Source organism: Rhea pennata, chromosome 14 (assembly GCF_028389875.1).
Source record: "Rhea pennata isolate bPtePen1 chromosome 14, bPtePen1.pri, whole genome shotgun sequence".
NCBI lineage: Eukaryota > Metazoa > Chordata > Aves > Rheiformes > Rheidae > Rhea > Rhea pennata.
Window position 1 is genome coordinate 2,858,576 of NC_084676.1, and position 19,867 is coordinate 2,878,442.

The 19,867-nt window shown below is 45.4% G+C and overlaps 1 protein-coding gene across 5 annotated transcripts in view; it reads left to right on the forward strand.

Annotated features, from left to right (window-relative positions):
• Positions 1-19,867, forward strand: part of SIL1 (SIL1 nucleotide exchange factor) — a 113,605-nt gene that overhangs the window by 81,788 nt on the left and 11,950 nt on the right. The gene's annotated exons all lie outside the window — the stretch shown is intronic.

Below are 19,867 nucleotides of genomic sequence, written 5' to 3' on the forward strand. Positions count from 1 at the left end.
TGATGCTGCCTGGGGAAATGGCAGGGGTTGGGAGTGATGAGAAGCTGCCGCATTCTGTCTTTAGCAGGGAGGTTGGTGTCACAACCTGCAGAAATAAAATCATCGCAGCCTGGTCATGCATTATATAAGACATGTTGTTTCTGTCTCTTCTCATTTAGTAAGTGCGCAATGTGTGCTCTCCACTAAAGTATTCCACTTATTGTGGTTTCAATTTAAAATATGCATTCAGACTGATTACCTAATCACTTTCTGGGAAAAAAAGCCCAAAGTTACTGGTTCCAGAGTAGACCCAGTTTTATCACTGGATGCAGCATGTATTCCTTTGTCTCTTCACCTGTTATTTATTCTTCATCCATGTTTTCTGTTTATCCTTTTTACTACAGCCTGTGCACTCAGTTAATGGCTTCACAAGCTTCAAAGATTTTTCTACATAACTCTTACATTATTTTCCTGACCTGCTGTGACTTTTCCACTTCACGTGTTCTCTGCATTCTCTCCAAGTAATAGGTGCAAAATGCTCCACAAAGAAGAGGCATCTAGGTCTACTCTTTAATCACCTTGTGCAGGATGCTGTAGCAGCCCATTGTTAATGTGATTTAGAAACAAGGTTGGAAAAGTGCATTGAACAGAACAAAGAAGCTAAGAGTGGAAGAAAGACGAACAATGAAAGCAGGAAATGCAGGATCTAGCCTCAATTATGTTCCTGTTCTGAGCGGAGTTTGGGGTGGACAGAGCTGACCTAGAGATTACGTCAATCCTCTGAATATATATAGGAGGATCCAGATCCCATCTCTTTCTGTGCTGGCCCTGCTGTGTGCACACTTCTACTCCTTTCCTGATTGCTGCTTTTGTTGGTTTTATTTGCCAGCAGGCTGTATGCTGCAAGCATGCAAAAGCAGATGAATCCAAGCTTTCAGTGGGAACAATAATGACAGGATCAGGCTTTCAGAGAGGTCCCATGGGGCTCCCCTTAGCTGTTTTGGGTTTCCACATGCCTTCTGCAGTGGTGGATTTAGCTTCAGGTACTCGCTGGTCCTCTTCTGTTCCCCTGCACTTCCATTTGGGTTGAGGGAGAGCAAAGCAGAGCTGCTGAACTCAGAGCTTGTGTAGGAGGCAAACTAATAAGAGCCAGCAGCCACAGATTTCACAGCGTCTGAGACGGGCTTTTGCCTGGCCTGACTGCCTAAGTCCAGACAGGTGACCTCATTCCCAAGTTGGCATCTTCCAGCCTGCCTACCATCCAGATTTGATGCTTTGATACTTTTTTTTCCTCTTCTGTCTCTTCATGTACTTCCTCCATTGAAACAGTTTGGTTAGTCATCTTCCAAGAGAGTTCTTCAGGGCTTCTGCCAGACCACTTAAAAGCTCACCCCCTTCAAGATTTGCCAAGTATCTGAAAAGAGTGACTTTCCATGGAGAAAAAACAGCAGCTTATCCAAAATGTTTTTGAAGAAACTCATTATCACTGTTGATCATTTGCATTTCCCTCAGGTCCCGACATTCTGCATCTTCTTGTCAGCTGGATTTTGATTGCTCTTTTTTTTTATGTGATCCTGTTTCTGCTTAAAAGGAAATGTCCATCAGAGGCCCTCAGAGCTACTTTGCATGATTTGAAGGGGATGACTCACTCTCTTGAGTGTAGGAGCGGCAGCTCAGACATCTGAGACCTGCTGGTCAGGGGAGCAAATCTGTTGTAGAGAAACATCTCCTGGGAGCTCTACAGGTAGACAAACCTCTCCCTGCCAGTCGTCTTGGAGTTGCTTCATCAGCTTGAGATGTGTTGGCACAGCCACTTCCCACAAAGTCATGCCCCGTGACACCTGATTGCCTGCGAGCTGAACAGATTTTAAAACGAGTTTGGTTCTCCAGATGCTCTGTGCTGTACATCTCCAGACCTTTCTGCTGCATTAAAGACCCTTCCCAGGTACTGCAGCTGGTTTCAGGAGGCAGCCATCAAAGTGTTCTGCTTCTGCTTGTGCTGCAAGTGTCTAGTCGTCCCTCCAGTGCACTTCAGCACTCACAGATTCTCTCTGGGTTTGTTCCTAATGAATTGAACGTGGAGTGCGTCTCGCAATTCTTTGCAATTTTGCGTGCTTTCCTCTTATTTTTTTGAATGCCTTGAAAATAGAGGACAGGAGAGATAAAGGACTCTTCCAGCAATCAGATGGGTGTTAGGTGGACCCATGCAACATATGGGTCATAGCAAATACTCTGAATCACACTGCTTTTTTTCCACTTTCATGATTCTTTCTTAGTTCTTCTGGTTGTGAAGCCCAGCTCTACTTATCCAATTCTGTTAGTAGTCCTGGAGCCGACCTGAATTTTGAATATCCTTGCACGTGTTGATATTGACTGTCACCAAAGTGGCTCTTTGGTGAGAGGACATCTCGGTTTGTGAAAGAGGAGCTGCTGGATTGACACCTCGGGGAGGTGGCAGAACCCTGCAGAACGGGTGGCCTGGCTGCGTGAGGCTCTGCAGTGAATCTTTCCAGGGACCATTAATACTTAGCTCCAGCTGCTGGGATCAATGATTAGGGCTGTTGCTTTGTATAAACCACTAGATCAACATAGGAATTGCCTTGTTAAAGTGGATGTGCAATCCTGTCTACAGGCCCCTGTGGCTAGATTTTTCAGAGGGAAGAACAAAAATACATGACATGGTAATGGTACAGTAAAATGCAGATGAGGCTCCCCTAGCTTTAAGCAGCTAAAACCTTCCTTATGCCCTGAAACTCAAGGGTGGTTCTTTTATCTAATTCTGTCTATGTAACAGAGTTTAGATGGGTTTCCGAATTCTGGTCCGTGCCTAGTGCAGCAGGGTGGCTCATGCAAGAATCTGTTTTGGCAGCTTCTACACAAGTGGGTGTTTCTAATCTCCCTCTGCATGTTTCTTACCTCCCTTTGGAGGTAGATTGTATTACATTTCTGTACATACTCTGTCAGTGAAGCCCATAAATATGACCTTAGTGTGTTTGTATGTCTTGCAGCAAGCAGGAATTCACCTAAGTTGTTTTCCAAATTAATGTCCTGCTGCTCTTGTTTAACAATATCTTTCTCTGAACGGAGAAAGGTAACAACTCTGAAATTTTCCTTTCCAAAAATGCATTTTCTTCTTGAGCACTTCATATTGAAATCTTTCTTAATTTCAGTTTGGCTAGTGCATGAAACACATAGTGAGGCATTATTAGTCCCTGAAGGTATAAAGACAGATGGAGCCCAAAATGGAATTGGCTTTATGATTAATTGAATCCTTTTAGAATTGAATGGAGTCAAGCCTTGGGCCTACCCAGTGAGTGTCTTGAGAACAATCCAGCCAGCTTGAATCTCCACAAGGTCTAGATTGAGGAGCTCAGTGCAGGAAATAGATGCCATTCGATAGAATTGGTCCTGGGTTGTCACCTTCCAGGTTGCTTCATGGAACTAGAAGAAATAATTTGCCAAGTGTCACTCTATATTATTCCTAGAAGAGATGTAAAGGCAATGTGTAGGTCCATGGTGACAGGTAAAGAAATCAAAAGGCTTGTGAGGGTACCTAGCATGTCATAGTCTGCTTAATTAATGAGCTGCTATTTCTAGTCTTGAGCTCCCCACAGCTGTGTGTTGGTGGCCCCTGTGCAACTGCAGAGGTCTGGAGCAAAGCTGCTGAGGGGAAGGGGCATTTTGGGGAGATGTTCTGTTAATTTGGGGATGGAAATTTGGAAGTATGGAGATGATATGTGGTTAATGATATATGTGCTCGAAGGGCAGCTGCTTCAGGTGCTGCCTTGGGCTCTTGTTCCTCTGGCGACCTGAGCAAGCTCCCTTGGAACCTACAGATTCACTTCTTAGTGAAATGTGGAGGGTGAATCTGCCCCTCCTGCCCCCGGGGTATGTGACTGCTGGCCTAAGTGATCGTGCACCATCAAAGGGCAGCTACAGGGAAGTACAGCATAGTATCATCTGCATTAGCTTTGGCATTAGTGGCTATTTTTGGAATCTGTAGCAGTGCACCTTTAAAGCCTTTTCTAAGATACCAGCTGGAGGTAAGAATGAAAACTCCACCTTAGCTGGCTGAATGAGGTAGAAGGGTTAAAGTTAACATAAAGAAGGATTTGGTGTAGAAGGTTGACATTGTGCTCAGAGGTCATGGCTTAAAATCTGCAATCTGTCCGAGGGGCTGATTACTGCAAGTGTGCTTGGCAGATGCGTACTCCAGAGAGAACTGTCTGCTTGCAGTTCCCTACCCCCTAAAGCAGAGGTGCTTTGAACTGATCTTCCTAGAGGAAAATTGATGAGGAGCAACTTCCATGGATGCTAGCACATGAGATGGTACAGAAGAAGGTACAGATGGACTCATCTCCTTCATCCCCCTGGAAATGCCTTAGGCCTGGCCAGGGCAGCAGTTTCACAGGCACCCAGCACCCTTTCCTGCAATGCAGTGGCAGCCCTTCAGAGTTGTGAACTTGAATAGGACCTTGCTAATTGTCACTAACAAGTGGGAGGGCTGCTGCCAATGAGCTGATACTGCAGATCAATGGGGGGGGGGGGTTGAACAAACACGCTAAGCATCGAGCCTGGCACCTCACAAAACATCCATTGCTCATTTATTCTGACAGGTGCAATTTGGTTTTCATTATTCATGATACCCTGTAGCATGGCAGCAAATGTGCCATGGTGTATTTTGTAAAGGGAGGAAGGCTTGGTAATGTGAGCTCTTTCTGCAGGACCTGGTTGGGAAGTCTTAGAGAAATAGTATGATGCTGCTGTGGAATTTCTTTTCTTTCTCTGGGGATTTGAGGGATTGCAGATCAGTGGATTATGGATTAGTGGATCAGGAATTAGAGATGTATTTTTCATTTTTATGTTGCACACTAATGAACTGACAAATTTAATTTCTTTAAATCCAGCTATTTTAGCTAGAATAAATGAAGCCTTTTTCTGTCTCTTTTGTATCTCAAAAAGGGCAGAAACAAGATTTCTTGGGCTTGACATAATATAAATTCAGTTATTTGACTTTAGCACGTTGAAAAGATATTCTAACTCTTGCGGGGAAGGCAATGTCTTCTGCTGGTGGTCAGCATGCAGTGCTGTGGCGTGCTTGTAGGAGCACTGCAGCGTGCCACAGAGGTAGTGCTGCATAGTGGGCTGCAGCTCTCCCCTGGTAACCTATGTGATTATCAGTGGAAATGGGTGAACACAAGGCTGAAGAAGCAGGTGGCTCCTGTTTTCAGAGCCTGAGTTAGCCCTGGGTATATCTGGAGACACCCTTTCAAAATCCAGCCCTGCTCTGCCAGGGGGCTGCGTAGCGTAGCACGACGTATTTGCTCAACTCCATATGAGATGTGCTTGGCTTAAAGCTTATGCATTTTTTTTGCCCTTAGGCTCATAAACACTGGTTCCTGAAATAAGCTGAGGTCTTCCCCCCCTTTTGAGGTTGCCCCAAGGTGAGGTTGCCCCAAGGTGAGGGCCCCCACTGCCTTGGGTAGCACCTCCCCATGCATCCTAGGCTGTGATGGGCTGGGCTTTGGGAGATCCTGCTGCTGATAGATAACTCTGATACAGAGCCAGTGATAACAGAGTAGAAAAGGATGTTTATGTCATTAAATGCCTAACTGAACGCAGTGTGGGACAGATCTGCAGGAGGAGGCCAGTGCCGTTATTACCCAGTCACTTTGCCGAGCCTTAAATGAGAGCGAAACAAAATGGATTTTGCTTTCTGGAGCAGGCTATATTAATTTCCTTTGCAATCTCCAAAGTGAGTCTCAAATCTGGCTCAAAGTGTTAGCCTTTCAACGCAGATCCCCAGCAGCCCTCCTGGAGCTGTGGCCTTGTGCCTGCCATGAAAGCAGCTCTCGCCTTCAGGGGCAGGAGCAGCCCCGTGGTTTGCCTGCCGAGGAGAGCACGTATGCCTGGCGCAAGCCAAGCGTCACCAAATGAAAGTGCCGGGGCATTAGTTACTCCCCTTTGCTGATGTACGTATTTGGGGTTTTGCCTGTAATATCTTGATTAACAATTAACATGATGGAGCTGTAAAATACATCTCATTTCCCCACCTGAATCTGACAGGTGAGGATGTTTTCTCCAGTTTATTGCTGTTCCTTGTTATAACCTATTTATGATTGATTGAAAAGCAGAGGCTTGGTATAAAGACAGACCTTTCATCTATTCGCGTAGACAACTGTATTTCTCTTTAGGAAGCATTTATTCTACATATCTCCTAACCTGTACTTTAAATCTGAACCTGACAAAGGCTAGAAAGGACACAGGATTAAACCAAAAATCATAGAGATTGCTGGCTTCTGTGGGTAGTTAGAGCCCGTTATTCCTACATACTGTTTGTAACTAGTTATTCCTAAATAACTCATGCTGGAGACAATTCAGCAGTTGCAGCATCTTCTTGATGAAAAGCATCCTAATGTAATAACCATGGCAACAGTTGCCGAGGGCTGGCTGTGACAGGGGACAAGGCTGTGTTTTCTAAAGGACGATGGACGCAACTTTGCTAACAAATGGCGTTGTAACGCGCCAAGGAGATAACGTGCAGAGCCCTGCGAGCTGGTTGCCTGACCAGCCTTCCTGGACCTGCTGGAGACCCAGCCAGATGCGCCACTGCTTGGATGCAAGCTGCTCCAGTGGATGTGCTAATGAGCTACGCTTCGTTAAAGGTGAGCAAGTTCCCCAATGGAGGAAAGGAGAACTCATAACCTGAAAGCCTGGGGGAATCTTGGAGGCTCTTGATCAGGAGGAAGAGGCCAAGAGGGAAATCCCAGGAGGTGGCACAGCCTCTGTTACCCATTTCATGTGCCATAGCAGGATCCCCCAAACACACATCTAATTTAGATGCTGACTTTGGGAAAGACTGCATCTTTCTGCTGTTGATTTTCAGCTTTCTTCTGGTCCCCTAGCATGCAGATGACTCTCCAGAAATTCTTTTCTCAAAAGCCTGTCCAGCCTGAGTCTCTAGACTTTCATTCAAGTCTCTGGAAAATGCTTTGGTTTTGGGTAGATTCAGTATTAAGCAGCTGCCTATGCTGCCTGGGAGCAAAATTTGGGTAAGAGAAGTACTTTGGTCAACTGAGTCACCTCTTTGAGTTTAAGGAGGCCTTGAAGTCCCAGGTTGCTTTGTTTCTCTTGAACAGTTGCCCCATATCCTTTTGAGGCAAGGCTGGGGTACGCCTGTGGCACGCCTGTGGTGTTCCTTTTTTGTGTGCAGCGAGACCAGCACAGTGAGACCCAACCTGGTCTGATTTGTGGCCTCTGAATGCCACAGGTGGATGATTGATAATAAACACTTGACACATCTAGTTTCAGAGCTTGTTCATTTTAGGCTTTTTAGACCACAGTTGAAACTTCACGAGAAACTGGGACAATCTGGGACATGTGCTCAGGTGGAGGAATTGATAAGAAATGAGATCTTTTGATTTGAAAGAGTTGGTCCTTGCCTGCTTGGCACTGTGTGACAGTGGAGAAGGCAGGCAGCTGAGCTAACAGAGTCTGAATTGATCCTACAGAGAGTTTTCTGGGAGAGTCCTTCACCCCTGGGACACGATTCGTCCCCGTGCTCAGGGGATCTTCTAAGTGCTCAGTGAGGTGTCCTCTCTAAACACACTGGCGTTCATCTCAGGTCTAGAGCACCTTAGATTATGATTTCAAGTCCTTTCTGTTAACTTTGTGGCAATCCTGTTATTTTGTCTGTCAATATTCTCTTTTTGTTGTCTTATTTAATTGGCACTTTTTATAAGCCTGAAAAGTAAGGGGGGGAAACTTTTTAGTGTAATGAGAAGGAAAGAACAGCCTACTGAAAGGCAGCGGTATTACTGATTTCTGAGAAGGAGGCAGTGACTACTCCACCTCTGCTTAATAAAAATAATACCCAGGCTAAGTATCTCTAAAAATGTAAAATAATGTGGGCCTATTTGGAATAGTCAATATCCTTATCAGCCCTGCTGTAATCTCTGCAAACAAGTTTCACTAGAGATTCTGGCATGATTTTCAATATCTCTGAGCAGCTGGGGCTTCTTTGACTTCAGTGAAAAGTCTGAGTGCTTGGCTTCGCAGAAAACCAAGCCTCTTCCTTTCTACTTCAAATTGGGTCTTGATTCTAAGTGAGATGAATTTTCTCCTCCTGATAATTCTGTGCATCTGAAGTGATTACAGCTCCGCGTGAGTGCTCTTTTAGGAGATTTGAATGCAGCGTTTTCTTCCGTCTTAAAAAGGTTCCTTCAAGCCTTATGATTCTAGAGGGAGGGGGAAGAAATCCTAGTGGAAACTGTCACATCCTCCTATGCAGATTAGAGATTAAAACTTTTTATTTTTATAAAACACATATGGGGGCCGATTCAGAAAACTTCTGTTCAGACGAGCAGTTTTTGGCTGCGGCAACACGCTGCTAATTCTTATCTAGCAGTGGAGAGGCATAGCTAGCGAGAGGTATTACTTGGAGTTCTTAGAGAGTGAGCTTTAATGTTTGCTCAACTCCCCTAAAAATAGACACCGCCCTCTTTTTCTAATAGGCAGCATTTGTCATACTTGATTCATTTCCTCTCCCAAACTGAGTTCCTTCATGAATATTCATCTGTACTCCCTAGGAATCTTTGCCTGTCCTCAGAAGTTGTACTTAGGGTGACTGTGCTCTAACAATGCATGCCAATCTTCCAGAGCTCACCAAATACCCAATCTGATCCAGAAAAAATGTTGCAGTATCAACAACTGTCATTGATACCTGGCTTTCTGTCAGCCATGATTGCTCGTTATCTCTGTAGACAAGACCATTAACAAGTCTCCCCTTCCTGTTGTCATAGCAGCACTGCATATTCTGGTATTGTGAAATTTCTCTCACTATTAATTGCAAGATGGGAGGATCATCTTGGCAGTTTTTGTGGTGGGGATTAGACCAAAAGGTCCCTTGCAAACCGTGATGAATGCTGCTTCCTTCAGAAGGTCCTCAAACTTAGTAGTTACAGAAAATTTCTGAAGAGGGAAGCTTCACAGAGCAAAGAAAAGGACTGCAGTCCTTACAGAGCTCTTTCCAGTCATGCTCAGCCACAACTTCATGCAGGAGAAAAAAAATTGCCACAGGAAATTATAAAACAGATGATTCATCTTCAATGAAGTCTGTCAGTATCTCAGACCTTCTAGCTTTGGAGATCCAAAGCCTGTCAAAAAGGTGTCATACTCCAAATTGCTGCTGAAGTGGGAGAAATCTGCTTCCAGCTTAGAAGTACTTGAGGAAACAAAGAGCTGACATGATGCTGGAGAAACCAGAGGCCAACAAAGCTGCTAGAGGTAGGAACTCTGAAGCCATTGGAAAATGGGTGCATGAGGAGAAGATATGCCTAGAAGGGCATCAGTAGGGTCCTTGTGAGAGATGACCTTGTGTTTCCCAAGCAGTGACCAAGGAGGAAACTTAAAGGACCTTGGCATGAGTGTTGTGCTGGTGATGCAATGACCTGCCCTTGCTTGCGGCGTGAAGGTGTGCTTTAGTAACCGCCATCTGCTGTGAGGCCTTGCAGTGCATCAGGCGGAGATCTGCTATTGGAGAGCCACTCAGCTGTCACTGCTGTTTGCTGGCTGTCTTAACACCTTTCAACTTTGCCAATCTTGAAAACAGCTCAAGGACTAAAAGTGATTGCATCTCAGCACTCTGTTATCTTCTGGGCTAGTGAGGACCACCCTGTGGGCAGCAAGGACTCTTGTGCTGCTTTTTAGCAGTGCGCTGTATTAGCTGTTTAGGGAATGCTCTGGCATTGTGGATAAGAAATGTGGGTACCAGAAAGATAATGATCTTACATCACCTTTCATCTTGGCAATGCTAAAGCCGATCACAAGCTTGATGGGCTGATGCGCAAAGTGTAGACAGGAATTGCCCTCTCCATTGCTGTTCCTTTGTCCTGTTGCAGTGAGACGTAGCCGTGGTATGTTGAAGAGTGCACAGTGAAGCAAAGAACACTGTTTGCAGCTCAACCCAAAGGTTTAGAGCAAAGATGCTGTTGTTAAATGCTCAAGACCCTGGGGTGAGCTTGCATCCTTTCTCCAGAATAGCACCGCGGGGAGCTTTGTCCAGAAGTGTGAGGGCCTGTGGTTGTATGTCATCTCCAGCAGGTGACATCTCATCTGCAGGTTCACTGCTGGCGCAGCACCCAGGCAGGGGAAACAGGACCATCTATAAACCATTTACTCCATTTCCTGCATGCCACGGAAAAGTGATCTGCTGTACTGATTTCTGAAGAACTGCTCTGTTCATACGCAGGGCAAATTTATCCTCTGTGCATGTGTTTGGGTTTATTCCAAAACTCTGAAATGTGGCCAGAATAGTCTGTGAGCTGAATGTTGGTGTGAGCCATGCTTTTAAAGAGTTAAAAAACATTCCTCCCTCCAAAAGCAGAAACTTTGATGGCCAGGCCCTGTAGGTGAGGTTTTTTGGTTGTCCCCCCGCCCCCACACATACAGTTAGGAGCCGGATTTTTAAAGACTAGCATTCAGTTTTACAGGCGTTTATTATAGGCATGAATAATTGCTGGCGCTGTGTTACTACTGCTGTTTGCTCTTATGGCTTAGGCCAATTACATATGTAAGCCCTTGATTTACAAGCAAAAGCAGGACTAAAGTGGCTTTGTGGCCTAAATTTCAAGAATAAGCAATGTGTCCACGGTTAGCTCTACATCCCCAAACTTGTGTCATGAAACATGGAGGTTCGTTTCAACAAATCAGTGAGCCCAAATTGTCAAAGGCAGTATCTGACGTATGCTGTCGCAGCAATGCATGAAGCACTTAAACACGGATCAGCATTTAAAACCATGAGTTGCCCAGATTTATCTCATGGCAAACAGGCCAGAAGATTCATACTGTATTTGGGTATTTTACTGAGGGAGTGCACCAGAGAGAGAGAGAATTTGAACAAAACACAGTGGTTCTACAAGACAGACTTAATCGAAACCTATCGAAGTCCTATTCCACAACAAGGTAAGTGGTTTGTCTCCGACTTGTACCACCAGGTAGTCCCTCCCAGGGCAGAAGAATGAGTTAGATTCATTGCTGGATTTCACCTTGACCTCTGTGAAGGATGGGAGCTTTTTAACTTGCTTTTGCAAAATAGAAAAAAGTGGGAAAGAGATGAGTCAATGAAAGGTGGGGGAATGCAGTGGTGACTGATTCTCTGGGTGGCTGATAGTTTATATCCAACTGCTCTGACTGGTCATGTCAGCCTGACACTCAATCTGGCCTCTGCCTTGCCATCCCAGTCTGTCTAGCCTGTACCTTCACAGGCCACGGTAGAAGAGCTGTAGCTGAAGGCAGCAAGCAGAAAGTGGGATCTTGACTGACCTTGATCTTGAGCTCAGCTGCTCTTTGGATTGGCAGGGAGACTGGGGACCTTCCTGCTGAGGGATAGGAGGGGAGTAAAGCCAGAAGAAGGCAGGAAGTTTGTGGGCGCTACTCTCTCCATCCCTTTCCAGACTAAATGGAGCAGGAATAGATGTTGTCTGCAGGAAGTACTGGCAGCTCCAGTTGGGAAGGAGGCCAGATTTTCACACTTCAGGTAGCGTCCAAGGGATGATGGTGCGCTGGTGTTACTAGACGTTAGTGTAGAGCAGGCGGCTTTTCATCTCGTACTCAGCTGGTCTGTGTACTCAGCTGGAGGCTGCAGCAACCTTCTTTGTGTAAATGGTCTGAAATCAATTTGACTGCTGTGCGCTGAGCTGATTTATGTTGGCAAGGAGATACTTTACACTAGCTCAGCGAAGGGTGTTCCTACGTTGATTTACGAATGTCCGTCCTGGGAGGAAGCATCGGTTTAGGACCATCAGTTTCTGAAGTGATTTCCTTAAGTGTCTACAGCTCCTGCATATAGACAAGGCTCCGCTCAGCTCCCCGCGGGTAGGCAGGCTGCCCGGCTCTATGCGCTGGGCCTGCCTCTTCCACGCAGTGCCAACAGCGTCTAATGAGCTGTTGGACGGTCACTTTCCTTTCTCCTTCCGTGACCTGTATGCAGTAAAAACAGATGGAAATGCAAACCCAGATTTGTTTACTAGGCTGTGATCAACTGGGAGTTTACATTCTGGCAATTACTGGCAAGTATTCCTTCCTTCTGCGCCTTAGTAGCACATGTGTGAACTTCTGATTGTGTCACCTTTCTGTCCTCCCTTAACGATGTCTAACAGTGGGAGGTGATCATCACAACTAACATTTGGATAGTGTGTGTCTTTCCACAGTTCCAGAGTGTTGAATAAATTGAGCCTTGCTTCCTTCTTCAGCCTTCACTTTCAAGCTGTTTCTAAATCCAGGCACTTCATCTTCCACAGCATCTCTCAGCTCTGATGGCTTTCTTCTGTCCTGATGATTAAGCCCTTATCATCTGTCTCAGAGAATGTCCCTGTGATGTGCCTATACTACTGCTCTCCATGACACAGACAGTGCTCGTCTCAAGATCTTTCTGGCTTGTTCTTACCATTTCATTCCCGTGTTAAGTCTGTTTGTTGGCTCCCTCCTCCACCTTGGCAGATGAGAGCTTTTTCTCTTTGCCTTTAAGGTCATTTAAGCTTGCTTGGCATGACAGCTTTCTTTGTCGAGATATCTACTCTATAGATATGCAGGGGATACTGCTGCATTTTCCCTCTTCTTGCACAGCGCTCTCAGTATCTTGTTTTGCTGCATCTTTTATGCATGATGTTTTTTGAAACTTCCTCTGCTTGCTCCAGCCTTCTCTAAGCATTCAGTTTAGCTGTAGCACGTGCGCTGACCCTGCTCCTCAACTTGTTGTGTTGTTAACACATTTCATGACCCAAGTTGGTCATTTTAACTCCTTGACAGCTTCCTTTGTGCATTCATGCCTATATCCTGTACCCTTTCTCTGCAGATGGGATCTGTGTCACCTGCAGTCTTCCTATGTGAGTATCCATCTAAGCTAACTAAGCTCCTAAGCTCTGTCCCCAGCCAGGGGAGAGAGATGCCTCCAAAAGACTAATAATCACATCCTAAGGCAGGAGGATAAGATAGCCCCATCTCCCTCGGGGCAGATCGTCAAATCGGTTTCTGCTCACTACCAGAGACTGTGAATGCCACAGAAGTGTATTTCAAAGTAAATGCTGACCTTTTTATAATAAATCTAGACCCTTTGACTGTTGGCTTGCTTTCTGGAATTACCTTAGGCAGGTCCTACGGAAATACAGAAATAGTGCTTGGGTCTCCAGGGATATACAGACCACAGATTGGAAAACGTTACTGAGGGAGCCCAGACAGCTAGCCTAGGCTGGATGTCTTAATTTTAGATGTCTGATGTAAAGTAGGATGAATCCTGTGCTTGGAAAGATTTGGGGAAATATTTCTGTCTTATTTTATATTTGGAAAATACAAAGGTACATTGCTACTGCTTAAAAAAACCCAATAACAACAACAATAATAGCAGCAATTACAGGTGGGTGCAATTTTCCTTATTTTTCAAGGGAAGCTGCTAGAAAAATTACTGCTGTGCTGATACTTGACAGGGACACTGATGCTAGTATCTGCTTGTTTCTGAAAAGTGCTGCTGGATTTTTAATGACCATCCGCACTACAACCTTGATTTTGAATGTCATCCCAGCCTCCTCTGCCCTGGTATGTGGGTGTTCAAGTAGGTATGAATTAAAAAGCAGATGGAATTACTGGGGCTTTCAGTGGCTCCCAAGTTTTCCTTAAGGGCTCTTCACCCAAAAACTGACTCGAATGGTGCATGGTTTGTGTTACAGGTCACAGTTCTTGGTACTGTGGGTAGCAAGTTTACCCCTTCAGATAGAAGGACTCCAGCTAATGTGCCTCTGTCTGTAATGTAGAGAAGCTGCTTGGTCCAGAATTGGTTCCTTAGGTTTCTTGAGGAATTAGTACTTGACAGGTCATACCTTTCAGTTAACAAAAAGAAAAAAAAAAAGTTCTGAGTTTTGCAAATGCATCTTTTTAGTTCTATATCCATTTTCTCCAGCTGGAAACATTCCACAGGCTTCTCTGTTGGAGCTGAATTTCTCTGTGCTTGGCATTTATGAGATGGTGATTTTGCTTTTGTAAATGGAGCGAAGTCTCATTTTTGAGTTATGAGTCAGTGAAACAAATCTATTTCTCTAGTTTTGAATGATTCTAATAGCACTCTGTTAAACCAGCAGGACTAGAAACAGCCAAAGTTTAAAATACGACAATTGCACTGAGTGTGATTCTCTTTGTGATCTCACATCTTTCCTTGCATTTAGAGTGGGTGGTATAGATGTAAACAGGTTTGGAAATGATCAGCAGGTCATTTCTTTAAGAGCAGTACCTTGCCTTGTGGCTTTTGGAGGTGCTCTGGGGTACATCCATAGACAAAATTGGTGGCAGGTGACAGAAGGATTTGCTAGATGAAATGTAGTATCTTCCTCAGTTACAAGAGGAATGCAGAAAGTTGAGAAACAGATGGCAGGGTTAAAATAGGACATTGCATCTCAGAGATGCTGCTGGAAAAGAGAGAAGTGAAGCGCCTGTTCTCACACTTTGCATTGTGTCTCATGGCAAAGCTAAAGTGGGCCCGTGCATTCCTTCAGCATCCCAACAGGGACAAGGCAGGCAAAAGCTTTTATTATTATTATTATTAGTGCATGTATTAAGGAAGAATCAACTCAAATGAGCAAGCAAACAAATAAAGCGAATGACAATCAAAGGTCTTAGCCTCAGGCTGCCTTTTAACATCTCTCAAGATTATTAGTGCTGATGTGTGATATAGGCATTTGTTACCACTTGAGAATATGAGCCAAAGTGCCAGGAGCCCTGCAGTTTGCATGAAAGCTTTCTTCTTGTGCTGCTTTCAGACAACTTTTTGCAGTGTTTTATGTGTTACCTAAGGCAAGTGAATAGGTTCTGTTTGAATATTTGAGTAATTTCAAACATAATTTTAGGCATGCAGTGCGACACGGCAGAGCTTGTGTGGATGCTGCTGAGCAGAGCTGTCTCGCTGAAGCTGCTGTTGCAGAGGGGACTTGCTGCAGCAGCAGCAGGGAGCTAGATCAGACCTCATGTGTTCCTGCTTTTGTCACCATCCTAGGCCAGCTACGGTTTGGAGCCAGGAGGGTGGAGTCGGGCACAGAGCAGGCTCAGGAGCAATGACTCAGAATGGCAGCCCCACAAATCCAGCTTAGCTGACAGCTGGCACCCTTGTTGCTGGTTTGCAGTGTGTGCACTGGTTATTTGACACATCTGAGGCATGCACAGGAGAACGAGAGTGTAGAGATGGGCAGGAATATCTGGGGGTGAGCAGTGACCCTACCATGCACCCAGGAGCCAAGTGCTCCTGTCCTAGGGCTGACGCTCGCTCCCTGGGTAGCACTCTGCTTTCAGCTCCTTCGTGTGCGAAGCAGCGGCGTTGCCTTTCCTGTTCCTCCTGGGCTTTGGTTAGGATCTGCCAGTGGGGTTGTTTCAGCTGGGGAGGGATTGGGTCCACCCGGAGAGGAGACTCCTGCGGGGTGCAGCTGTAGGAGCCCAGTGGGTGCCCCTTGCACCATCTGCCTGCAGCCTTGCACCGCACCAACCTGTCCATCTCGACATGCCTCTGGGCAAATCTCCTGCCTTTCTAGTGCCTTAGTTTCCCCATCTATCAATTAAGGAATGTTTTGAAGCCTTACTGATGAAAAACACAGGATGAGCTCAAGGGCATGGTATCAATCCTGCAATATCGTTCTTGTCTCTTGCTGTATCATGGTTTTGAGACAAAATCAACTCCATTTTTGTGGGCTACAGCTAGAAGTATATGGAAATAAATGAATTGTACTTGTACTCATTGAGAAATGTTCACATTTCGTTAATGCAGCATCTGATGAAACAAAACCCATGCTTAGGTGATGGGATGTATTTGACCTACAGTAGAATAACAGCCTTTCAGAAATGCATATTGAGTGTTTTGTAAGCATGGCACATCTGGCCTTAAAATTGATTTACACCTCAAAATAAAACATTGGTTTTGGTGATTTAGCATTGAGGGGGGTTTCAGTGATGTCCTTCTCCATGCACCATGGAGCACTTGCTCGTACCTACCGGGGAAGATCAGTATTTCATCACGTTGTGCTGGCAAAGAGCTAACACAGTTTCCTTGATCATTGCAGATGGGGCATGAGTCACCTAGTCCACCCCTTAAATCATAATGGGTTGACAAAACACTCCAGAATGGACTATACAGGACAATTCTTCACTGTCAGGAGAACAGATAAGATGGTCTAACATTTACAGTGCTATTTCGTATTCTCTCCTCTGCAGACTCCGCCGGCTCTGCGCTTCAGCTGACAGGATAAAGTTGATAGCCCCTGAGAATCCAGAGTATCTTTGCTTTTAATCATAAAATTGTTTGTAGGTCTTTGATTAAACCTGTGAAAGCTGAGCTTACATTTGAGGCTCTTAAAAGCGGCACTGCTCTGCTTGCCCCCAAGTCAAGGGAAGCTTCAGGTGCTCCACACCCTTCAAGGCAGATCGTCGAGCCACGCAGCCAACGGCATGCTGGGCTGAGCACTGATGTTTGCATAGATGAAGGTATGTGCTAGCATTAAAAAATGCTCAGAACAAGCGTAGCTGGGGGTCAGAAGAGAGGCTCTCTGGGTTGTCCTCTGGAGCCTCATGTGTGCGAAGACTTTGGTCTCCTTGCCTTGGCTGGGTTTGCTACTGTGCAACATCTCTGGCCCATTTTTATGATCCTTTTTTGTTTCTGCAGATATAAATATAGCCTGGCGGTTGGTTGGTTGTATGTGTTTAGCAGAACAATCTGGCATGGTTGGTTTTATTGTGGCACCTAAGATTTTATTGCCCAGATCTGGTATTCACTTTTCTAATCTGCTTCACAGTGAGGTGAGGAGGAAAAAGGCTTTTACTGCTTAACTGCAATTCTTTCTTGCCACAGGACTTGATTTCTCTGTTCGCATCGCTCCTCGCTGAAGTGGTTATGTTTGTGTGACTCCGCGTTTCGCACTAAGTGGAATTAGTAGCGCGTTCTGGCTCTGCTGTCCGCTCCCCTGTTACTCCAGTGCTGAGTCCCAGCTGAAGGGGCTTTCTGGGCTTCTGTTAGGTATCTTTCTCTGGCAGATTCATTATTCCATATTTTTATTTAATTACCTAGTTTTACAGCCCTTAGTATAAATCTCATTATCCATCTGTTACGCTGCGTTATGGCACTGCAGCTCGTGTCAGTCGCGTTCCAAAATATTAAGCTGCTTGACTTTGCCCTCTTGGAGCTCGCGCCAGGCGGGCTTTTCTCGCCGAGGGCAGGAGTGGGGCCCGCGGGGCTCTCGACGCCTCTCGACCCCAGCACCCTGTAGGAAGGACTCGTAACAAGCTGAGCTGCCTCTCGCCGCTGTCTGCGGCACCGAGACGCGGTCTGTAGCAAGACGTGATTTTTCGAGCTGTTGCCAGTCTCCCTCCGGTGCCGTTCACGAGCTTCGGAGGCGAGTGACGCTCCCTTGGGTTAAGCCACCCCAGGGTCACGTTAGTGCATCCAAATCCCCAAATCATTTGCTCGACTCCAACTTGTTCTCTGCAATTCTTTTCTCCTCTTAGCTACAAATACTCAAAAACCTAATTGTTCAATAAAAATCCTGCTTGCAGCTATGTCATCCCTTATTTCCCGTTGAGCCACGCTGCTCGCGCAGGGGTGCTGCTCTTCACCCGCTACTGTGCTGAGCGCCTGGCTTGGTAGAAAGTGAGAAGGCAGGATTGCATTGAAGTGGAGATTTTCATCTTCTCAGGGTTTTTTTTTTAATGCATCTCCTCTGCTCTGTGCTTTTGAACATCTAACATCTCTCTTATGCTTCACATCCTTGCTACGAAATTGTTGTATTGTGTTGCCTATCGAAACCTCATTTTCCTTTTGCCAGGTTCCCCCCTTCACCCCCACTTTCTCCTTTACTATATTTTGATCGGCACGACTATTTAGGGCTCCATTTTGCGAGGCAGTTTTTAATCTCCTTAGGCATAGCTCTGAAGGCCTTACTCTAGGATAAACTTGGTTTTGAGATGATGCTCTGGATTTTTTAGGCCAGTTCTGCCAGAAGTTGACCTTGGTGTGGGCTTTGGGGATGCGTATGCTTCCTACCTATTCCCTTTAAATCTGATCAGTCAGACTTGGCCTTGTTTGGTTTGGTTTTTTATTTTTTAATATTTTAGAGCTGTAGCTTTATTATTACCCAGCCTGTCTTATATTCTGTGTGCAAATGACCCATCTCCTTTCCAATAAGGTGATATAATGGAAAGCCTCTGTGTTAAATAGATACTTCTGTAAGAGATTCAGCAACTGTGTGCAAGCATTATTTGCTTTCTGATATCCCAGGAGCAACCTGCTGCGATACCGTTCCAGGGATGGAGCTGGGGCAGGGAGGCTGCAGAATTGTGTGTGTTGAGTTGTGCCGGTTACCCAGTCCTGAGGAATCTTAAGAAGGAGGTTCATAAAGAGATGTAGCTAACTTGTGCTTACTCTGTGCACTTCACCTGCAAAGTCATGGCTTTGGCACGGTCTGCAGGTGCTGCTCGACGTTTTGGAGCAGTGGCAAATTTACTCACGCCGCAGGCAACGGGCACGGTTGTTGTGATGGGCCATGGAAATGACTCGAGAGCGCTCCTTACACGTGGCTCAATTTGGTGAAGAGGCCGTTCCCACTTCTGCGGGTTGTGAGTGTAAGAGTTCCCTTTTGATGACAGGGCTCGTTGCACTGCCATGCAATCATTTCTGAGGGTAATATTTTCTGCTGTAGCCGGTATTTTGTTTAAGTGCAACCGGAAAGCGTATTCTATGCATAGTTCTCACTTGAGCTATTTTAATGTTTTTTTTTTTTCCTTAAACCTGTAATCTAAAATTCAACTATACAAGTGTTAACAAGGTGTTGATCATCCTGCATATTTTTTCTGCCCTTACTCAGAGATGCAGATTTACAGCTACGTTCAAGGATGCTGGCATTATTGAATTGCAGTCAGGCCTTTAAATGCAGGTGTTCTGATGATCAGCTTTATCACCGTATCTCTTACGTGTCAGATAATTTTAACATCAGCATGCTTACAAGGCCTGTCAGAAATTCTCCAAATACAGAGGCTTCTCTGGAAAAGCTCCTGGTCTTTTGGGGTGTGAACCCACTTGTATTGCATCTGGTTTCCAGGGCTCTGAAAAATGCCATTTTCCAGGTGCCTTCGAAATTCCTACCCAGTTGTGAAAGTTTGAAAGGCACAAGGACCCGCACAAGGTTTGCAGTTGTTTTTGAGGACGCCTATAACACCATCCTAGATAGTGTTGTTTTCTTCAGTAGCAGATCTTTCTGGTGAACACTGGTGAGGGGGTTGCAGGAGGGGAAGGACAAATTAAGCTGTGCTGCGTTGCTTGCCTGTTTCTGATCCGTAGGTTAGAGCACAAGCTGAATAGACTGTACTGAATTTTTTAGGCTATTTCACAGATGTACAGGCTTTGATGGGAGGCTTTGATTTCCCATGCAGTGCTGCAGACCTCTGCTTCAGAAGAGAGAAGAGACCCATTAAAGCTTGTCTAGCCCTGTGGTTATTGTGCCTTTTCACCGGCACGCTGCCCTGGCATCAAAGCAGGAGCTCTATCCTTAACTTCCCGTGTACTGGGAAGTAATAGAGATGAGGTTACTTGCCTTCCTCTGTGCCCTGCTATGTGCTCCCCTGGCCCCTCCATGCTACATGGTATTTTTTAATTTAAATCTAATTTTGCTGCTACATTACATTGCAAATTCTCAAGTTACTACAAGCTCTACTGTCGCCTCAGGGCTGTGTTGCTGCTTTTCAGTTTTCTCCTGGCCCTTGAATGTGTGGTCTCGAAAAAGTCCCTTAAAAGTCTCTCTTAAAAACTCTTGAGAACTCTAAACATCTCTCTCAAATTTTCACATGTGTACTTTGGTCATCCTAGGAGTCA